The sequence below is a fragment of the Callorhinchus milii genome, unplaced genomic scaffold (assembly GCF_018977255.1).
Source record: "Callorhinchus milii isolate IMCB2004 unplaced genomic scaffold, IMCB_Cmil_1.0 Scaffold18, whole genome shotgun sequence".
Lineage (NCBI taxonomy): Eukaryota > Metazoa > Chordata > Chondrichthyes > Chimaeriformes > Callorhinchidae > Callorhinchus > Callorhinchus milii.
Genome location: NW_024704759.1, coordinates 10,063,664 through 10,072,572, shown reverse-complemented (window position 1 = coordinate 10,072,572; position 8,909 = coordinate 10,063,664).

Below are 8,909 nucleotides of genomic sequence, written 5' to 3'. Positions count from 1 at the left end.
ACACACACTGACACTCACTGACACACACACACTCTGACACACACACTCACACACTCTGACACACACACTCACACACTCTGACACACACACTGACACACACACACACACTGACAGACAGACACACACTGACACACACAGCACTGACCCCCCACAGCTCATTCCTAACTGATGTCTTCAATATCATGTCATACATCAATGTGACATCCAATGTCACATAAACACCTAAAATATTACACAATCTCATGTTTCCGAAACCTAAATATTATAGCATTTCATTTGACCCAAACACCTAAAATCTTGTAACGTGTAATGTCACCTAAACACCCAAATATGAATAATATCTGATGTCTCATCAATACTGAACGCAATATAATATCTAATATCTTAGAAATAACTGAAATATTATAATGTCTAAAATCTTACAAGTGCTGAATCTAAAATCTTCAATGGCTTGTTTTGAGCAAAACAAAAGATGGCATTAGGTTTACTAAAATAACTTTAAATTCTGCAATAAAATATAGATTTAACCCCCACCGCCTCAACCCCCCACCAAAAAAAATATCTAGGTGCAGTTTTTAATACTAGTAAAGTGTGTTCATTGTTGAAAAATAAAACTTTTGACGAAATAGGTTTCATGCGTGGATACCTGAGAAACAAATGTTATTGGATGGGATTGAATTTATTATTTATGTATTCTGTATTTGTTCATGGATTCATTTCTGCTCTTGTCAAGAACAGGCTTTCATACTGCGACATAATTTATCCCCCACCCCCTCCACAATATAAACAGTGTAAGACGCAAAACAATCTTAAAGGATGAATAGACAAGTGGCTTAATTGAGAGCAATCTCTTTGCAAGTAATACCATGCAAAATTACATTTGTAGAGCGCCTTTCACGTCGGGATGACGTCCCAAGGCGCTGAACGGTCAGGGATTAGGACCCGAGTGGGAGGGGATGTGGGGGGCTTTTGGGATCAGGGAAGGTGGAGGTGCAGAGAGAGTAGGAGGGCGGCAGAAGGCACGGTCGAAGTGGAGGGTCTTGGCGCGTGCCTTGAAGGAGGCAAGGGAGGGAGCCAGGCAAAGGGGTTGTGGGATGGAGTTCCAGAGGGTGGAGGCAGAGAGGCTGAAGGACTGACCGCCGATGGTGGGGTGGGCTGGGCGGAGGACGTGGAGCAGGTAGGAGCCACAAAGGGACTTGACAGTGAGGATGAGGATTTTGAACCTGATCCTCTAAGGGATGAGGAGCCAGTGGAGCCGGGAGAGGGTGGGTGTGGTGGGATCACGGAGCCTGGTCTGGGAGAGGACACGAGCTGCAGAGTTCTGGATGATCCGCAGCTGGTGGAGGGAAGAGTTGGGAAGGTCCACAAACAGGGCGTTGGCATCGTCGAGTCTGGTTGTAATGAAGGCGTCAAGCGCTTTAAGACGTCTCAACGATGTGATAATAATAATAATAATAATAATTCTTGCATTTGATATAGCGCTTTTCACGTCTTCAAGATGTCTCAAAGCGCTTCACAGAATGTAGTGTAAAGTGAATTGACTGTACATTTGTGGGCGAAACGCGGGAGCCAATTGCGCACAACAGATTCCCACAAACAGTCATCATATATGTATATAAAGGCGCTATATCAAATGCAAGGATTATTATTATTAGTAGTATTATTATTAACATTATAAGGCGTGTATGAGGGTTTGGGCGGCCTGAGGGGTGAGACAGTGAGTGGCAGAGTCGGGCAATATTGCGGAAGTGGGGAAAGGCAGAGCGGGTCATGGCGCGGATGTGGGTGAGAAAGGATGGTTGAGGTCGAACCAAATTCAACAATGTCGCAACGCACATAATACTGTAGATGGCACTACAAATACACTGGATTTCAGAGGCGAAGGCAAAAGGTATTGCAGCAGGGGGCAGTGCTGGTTAAATAGTTTGTAAGAAATTGAAGGTGTAAAAATAAAATATTCTGTGAGGAGAGCATTTTGTCACCTCCTGGAAATTTACAACGTTGCTTACGCTGATGCAAGAGGTTCACCCGTACATTCTGAAAATAATTTTAAAGAAACCGTTTCTCGCTGAAGCGTTTGTAAGTTTTTTTTTAACTGTAACCACAGCCACCAGACCAGTAGCGCCAGACAGATATTACTGAATGCGCACAGAGACAGACGTGGTTTACAAATGACGGTTTATTTATACCTCCAGCAGCCTCGGCAGAAACAGACACGACTCGACAGACCCAGCATGTCCTGCACCTCTACAGTTCACTCGCTTTCCACCCCATTTAGGTGCTCAACAGCTGCGGCACTTTGTCCTCATCAGCCCAAATCTGATAATTTGGCTACGGCTCAGGCTTCTTACCCAGCGTCTTGGACATCACTATCAACCACAAAGCCATCTCGGACCACTACTTCATCTCCCTTAACTCCTCCATCCCCCTCCCAGGCGCCTACCCACCTCCATCTCCTACCGCATCCCAGCGCCTTGGGATGTCCTCTCGACATGAAAGGCGCTGTAGAAATGTCATTTGTTGTTGTTATTTTACTCTCCCTGGTTATTTAGTCATACAGTAAGAGACTGATGGAAGGGTGGGTTGGGGTCAGAGTTTTTATATGGCCCAGATTCCACTCTCCACCCCACCCCCCACCCCCACCCACTCCCCTTCTTAGGAATATAGGCAAAATTAGCCTTGTCCTATATTTGATTTGGCACATTTAAAACAACACTTTACATCCATTTTCTGTGTTTGACAGCGTGTTAGGGTATATGGGTTATGAATCATGAGGCAGAATGTTGGAACATCGATTTCTGTTTGATCTGTGTTTCCACACAGCACTGTGAGTGAGTGCGAACCACTGATTGTTATTGCAGTCGTCATAGCTGCTGAACATTCGCTGCTGTGGATGTGGCAATTGTATTAATGGCAATATTTTTAGAACAGAAAGACTGTAGAAGAGTGAGGCTATTTATAGCTGTGCGTTCATTGTCTAAGCCTAAGGACAAGTTAGCACTTAGCACTGGACCAAACTGGTGAGAAGCATTGGTAGTCTGAGTACTAAGAAGCCAGTGTAAAATACTCTACTATTATTCATGCTGGTGCTGAAGTAAAGTAGTTTTTTTCTCCAAAAAATAATCAGCCTCAATGCTGCGCTGTGTATGACTAGAGTTACAGAGTAGCAAGAAAGAATGGGAATTAACAGAGGAATACAGCTGGGTCACTGCAAGACATCTGACTTGGTTCAACATGAATATCATACACCCTGTAGGTCTATAAATTGTACACATATTCAGGCATACTTCGCTCGCAAAATACACAGGTAGTACCCTTTACCGGAAAATCCTGTGAAGGGCTTTGAGACACCTTCCCGTGAAAGGCGCTATATCAAGTGCAAAGATTGTTATAATTATTACTACTAATTTTAACACGGATTGCGAGAAACACAGGAAATCTAAATAATTTTCCATTGTTATCAACTTTTTTATTCTACAGTTCTCTAAATGATTCTGTGTTTTTAAAGTAAATATATAAAAATGTTCAGTATAATTAAATAAGCGTTTTAAAGTCATTAAGGTTTGACCATTGTGCCAGGTAACAATTGATTTTGAACGGCTAACAAATAATAATAATAATCCTTGTATTTCATATAGCGCTTGATCACATCTTCAACCCATCACAAAGCGAGCCACATAATAAACTGTAAAGTGAATTGACTGTATATTTTGTGGGCGAAATATCAGAGACAAAAAAATAGCAGATTCATTCTTCTCTTCTGTAAATGGCTGCTTGGAAACACCTGAGAATGGGTCGAGGCAACTACTATTACAATTTTCTTTCCCAGTGGGGAAGAGTCTGGCTTCTTCAACACCGCTACACCTCATATCCTTCACCGCATGAGGGATTCTGCAAGTGAACGCATGTCCTACTGTGCTTTGGGCTATGTATTAATTTAATAGCACAGCAGCAGAATATTCTTCATAGTTTTCTGTAAGAGAAGATATATGTATAACTGTCTTACAACTGGGATTCGTAATATGAACGCCAGTTAAAAAGATACAAAGTCTGCAGTTCAGACTCTGTTCACCTTGAACTTGCCACGTGTCTCCTCCTTCATAGTACAAATAATAATAATAATAATAATCCTTGCATTTGTTATAGTGTCTTATTACCTTTTTGAGAAATGCCATTAATGTAGAAGTAACATCATTTCTGAGGGCAGTATGAGGCTCAATGAAGTGTAACTGATAGAAATGAGGCTTGGCTATGATCTTAATGTCCGAGTAAAATTATGTTTTCTCCACATCACCTGTCCATGTGGTCTTTTCATATTCTTGATGCTTTGCTGATAATTTTCTGTGCTCCCTTTATTGCTTTGTTTAGAATTGAGCAATAATAGACTTGTGAGAGAGCAGTCCTGTAGGTCACATCCTTCAGTCAAACTACCCATCCTCTATAACCATCAGCTGGTTACTCCTATTCAATTGTATTCTTTATGAGAAAATGTGAAAAGATTTTTTAATGTTTTTTTAAGGTTGCCTTTTCACCTATACGTGTCCGAGCTGGTGTACAGAGTCTCCTGCATCCCACTGAGGACAAACAAAGTAGTGTAAAGTTACAAATCCATTAATCCTTCCCACTGTAGTATTTTATATCTCTTGGGTATGTGTCTATGATCTTCTAATCCCTGTGAAATCATAGAGCCAGGGATGCTGGAGGAAGGAGACTGAAATATCAGTTTCAAAGATCTTATATGAAATATTAATGCTAATAAGTGGTACGGCTAGAGAACAAATTGTTTCAATAATTTGAGTGAGAAATTCCTATTGAGAAACAACTGTGATGATGTACAATTCATCCGAAGTTGAACATAATGCAGCTATTCATTGATAAATATGTTTCAAATGTCAGGAATATTTCTACTAAGGACAAATTATAAATAACTAATGTAACATCTTTGATTACACTCACCTCTTGCCGCTTTGTTTCTCTCCTCCCCTCTCTTCTATTTTATTTGAATTAACTTTCACCAACTTTTTTTGTCAGTCTCCCCGCTTCCACTGTCCCTTTGATTGACAATACACTGACTTCAAAGACAATAAAAGGTAAAGATCTCCAGATTGACATTTTCTCTCACGCAGACACCCTGGTCAATCTTTGATAAAATATGAGTTTCTTTTTCATGTGCTTACAGGAAGGGAGTACCAATTAATTGGTACAGTCTTCAGCAGCCCGCAGAAGATTAGATCCAAGATCACAAGAAAGGTTTGGATGAAGAAGATTCTTCGGACCATTTGATGTCCTGTTTCCAGAATACTCACCATACCATTCGCCTATCATAGTATCAATAATAATAATAATAATAATAATCCTTGCATTTGATATAGCGCTTTTCATGTCGGGAGGACGTCCCAAAGCGCTTCACAGAATACACTGTAAAGTGAATTGACTGTATATTTGTGGGCGAACCCGGCAGCCAATTGCGCACAGCCGTAGATTGAAAATGACCAATTTACTATCAAGTTGTTTCTTGAAACACTTCAGCATCCTGGCCTCAATAACTGCTGTATCTTAGTTGTTAATTAAATACTTCCTGAAATTGCTCTTTACGACCCTGAAACCTGTAGCCCTCTACTGCACCTAGCCAAGTAAACTGAATATTGAGGAACTAAACAACAACAGCAAAAAAATTACATTTGTATAGCACCTTTGATGTCGGGAGGACGTCCTAAGGCTCTGAAACAGCAACAAACAGCAGCCTAACCCGACCAGCAAAGTGAATGCTTAGAGGGCAGAGCAACTGGAATAGTCCAGCTTTGTGTTTACTTGAGAGTGCATTGGGAGGACGATAGCTTTCAATACGAGTAATTGCTGAAATGCATTCTGCTGTCTTTCTGTGTTCAGGTCAATAAGAGACCAGCAAAAATCTTACCGAGGGATTACTGACTGATTTTCTTTTGAACCTCTGCCTATATCTCAGACACACACAAAACATGCCCAAGGATTACCAGTTATTTTCTGGCTTTCATACTCTCTCTCTCTCTCTCTCTCTCACACACACACACACACACACACACACACAAACTTTTAGAAGGATTAGTTTTGCTCCCATTCAAGTCTCGCTCACAAAAATCCTTATACAAGGATTATTAGGTTTTTTTTTGTTGCTTCCCATTTCTATTATCATTCTCAAATGCAAGGATTATTATTATTATTATTATCATTCTGTAAAATGTAAGAATTCGTCAAGGTATACAAATATGTGTTTGTGCAAAAAGAAAAAAAAAGCTGAATTGTTTGATACCCTAGTGAAATAATAATTTCAACATGATGCCTGGAGCTCCTGTAACTGGGAATATTTCATAGTCTGTCTGCTTCTCTCCCAAATGTTTCATAATTTAAAAAATTGTCGCACACCACATATTCTTGTGCTGCAACAATGTGTTATCCATGTAATAGAACTGTATTACAATGGCACCAGTAAATGACTGTTCACCAGCTTAATTATTTGTTCTTGCCTGGAGACCTTCCGCCGAATGTAATACTCTTCGATGACATTGTTTCTTTCTGCTGAAGGAAGAAGATAAATAACTGATGTTGAAATTGCTCAGTGGTGGTGTGTTGGGCTGTGCCATAATTGCACGTTTTCTGATACAGGGATAGATAAATAAATTCTCAAAATGAACTTCAATGAGTACATGTCAGCTCTCGGAAGTGTCTTGAGTATCCGTGTAACTCTTCAATGAAAAAGGACAGGAATTCTCACTTATCCAATTGTTTATTGCACTGAATGTAATGCAGCATCGCAGCTTATTTTTTCTCAAGCAAAATGTCTCGCCTTCTGATAGATCAGAGGACAATGCCAGAGTCCAATTATTTCTCTTACATCACTTTTGCTTGTTCTGCAGTACAGTATTTATAATAGGCCCTTGGAATAGGTGAAAACATGTTTAAAAGAAGTTTGAATTATTTAATACATGAATACAGACACCCCTCAATGTAACTACTTTTGCTCTGGGATAAAGTCAATGAAAAGCAATATAGGGATTAAAAAGAGCCGAAGATCAACAAGATTCCTTCAAATAACTATTGCAATTGTTCAGAATATTCCTCTCGTTCTCTGATGACACCAAATGACATGTCCTAATGCAGTAATCTCTCATTGAAAAGCAAGTGTTGGCATCCAGAGTCCCGTGGGTGCTGTTTCCAGCCATATGTAACAGCAATTCTTGGAAGACTTCTACTTTCTGCTTGAATAAATTGGAAATGAATCTGTCTAAAGCTACAAGCAGCTACTGATTCGATAACATCACCATTGCAGCCAGATTGGCACCAAGGTTGGTACAAACATATCACACTTTTCTTAATGACTTCTTGAAGTGTCCGTAAAAGGATCCCCTAGAGCGGATAACACTGATTCTTGCTTCCTATAAAGCTAGGTGAGTGTGAAAATACTACCAGAGCAGATTCTATCTTGCCTTTTAAGGGAAGCGTGTTGATGAAACTGCTTTTTAGGTGATTGTATGTGCAGTGTATTTGACTGTTATGTGTTCCTGAAGCTCAAACGAATACTAAGTAATGTCATTGCTACCAATTAAGATGTCACAACCAACGTATGTTAACAAAGTGCAGGCTTCAACTAGTGTTTAAAGTTACGCCTCATTTCACTGCCAAGTTTGTGGAAGAATATTTCAGCTTTTGCAGGGATTAAAGAAAGAACTTGTATTTCTTATAAAGTGTTATCAAGTGAAAGGGTTTCAAATCGATCAGATACAAAGTTAACATTGCAAATGCTGCCGAAATGCACACTACAAACTGGTACTGGTGTTAAAACATAGCCCCAACTGAATCAGTCTCACAACAGAATGGACCGGAGGTGCGTCTGTGTAAACCAAACAGGGACGCAGCCCAAGTTTATTGCCTAGGCAACCAACCTTTTGTGAATCAAAACCAATGTCACAGTGTTGGGAATGTAAATATGCCACGACATCTGTCTCTCCAGTCTGTTTGCAGCAAGTGTGCTGGGCTCTAAAAATATCACCATTTAGTAACGGCACAGCATGGAATGCAACCAGATAGGACCACCCTATCTCTTTGGGCTTTGATTCACAGGAGGAGGACATCTCTGTATCTCCAGGTCTTTTTGATGACTTGGCATGCATGTCTCTTTGGAGGGAGTTCAACTCCAGGGAGATTCTGTTTACCAATTATTGTTGTACTGTTCATAAAATGCAATAGTCAGATCTGTGTCAACCATTGCGTTAAACAAACTTAATTTTGTTGTTGTTAAACAAAATGACTGGGGTCTTGCACAGCCAGTCAATTTGTGACTGGGGTTAATAAAAATTCCAACATCTCTTCTCAGCCTTCGCCCACAAAATATACAGTCAATTCATTTTACAGTATATTCTGTGAAGGGCTTTGAGACATCCCAAAGACGTAATAATGCGCTATATCAAATGCAAGGATTATTATTATTTTTTATATAGCTTCACAAATGCACAAAAGTATATTAAAAATAATATTTTTGAAAATATTATATGTATAACTAAAACAACTATATTAATCACCAAGTAATAAAGCTTAACATTTTCTCAATACAAAATGCGCCTCTTCACTAACACAGCAAATTAATTGAACTATTCTTGTATGATAGCAGAGGACTGTATACATTGTATTTTGGGATGCGTGACAATGGATGTACAATGTAAATGTTATTTACGACGCTTTAGAAGTTGGTGAAATGACAAATGGTGATTGATAAACAAGGATTATTTGAGACATCGTGAATTCAAAGGACAAGTCACGAAGCAGAATTCTTATTAATCAAATCTCTCCTTGAAACAATGCAACAAACTGTACATTCTTCAGAGTCCAGGCATCAAGGATGTACAAGTATGGTAAGGACAATAAATAGCATGAAA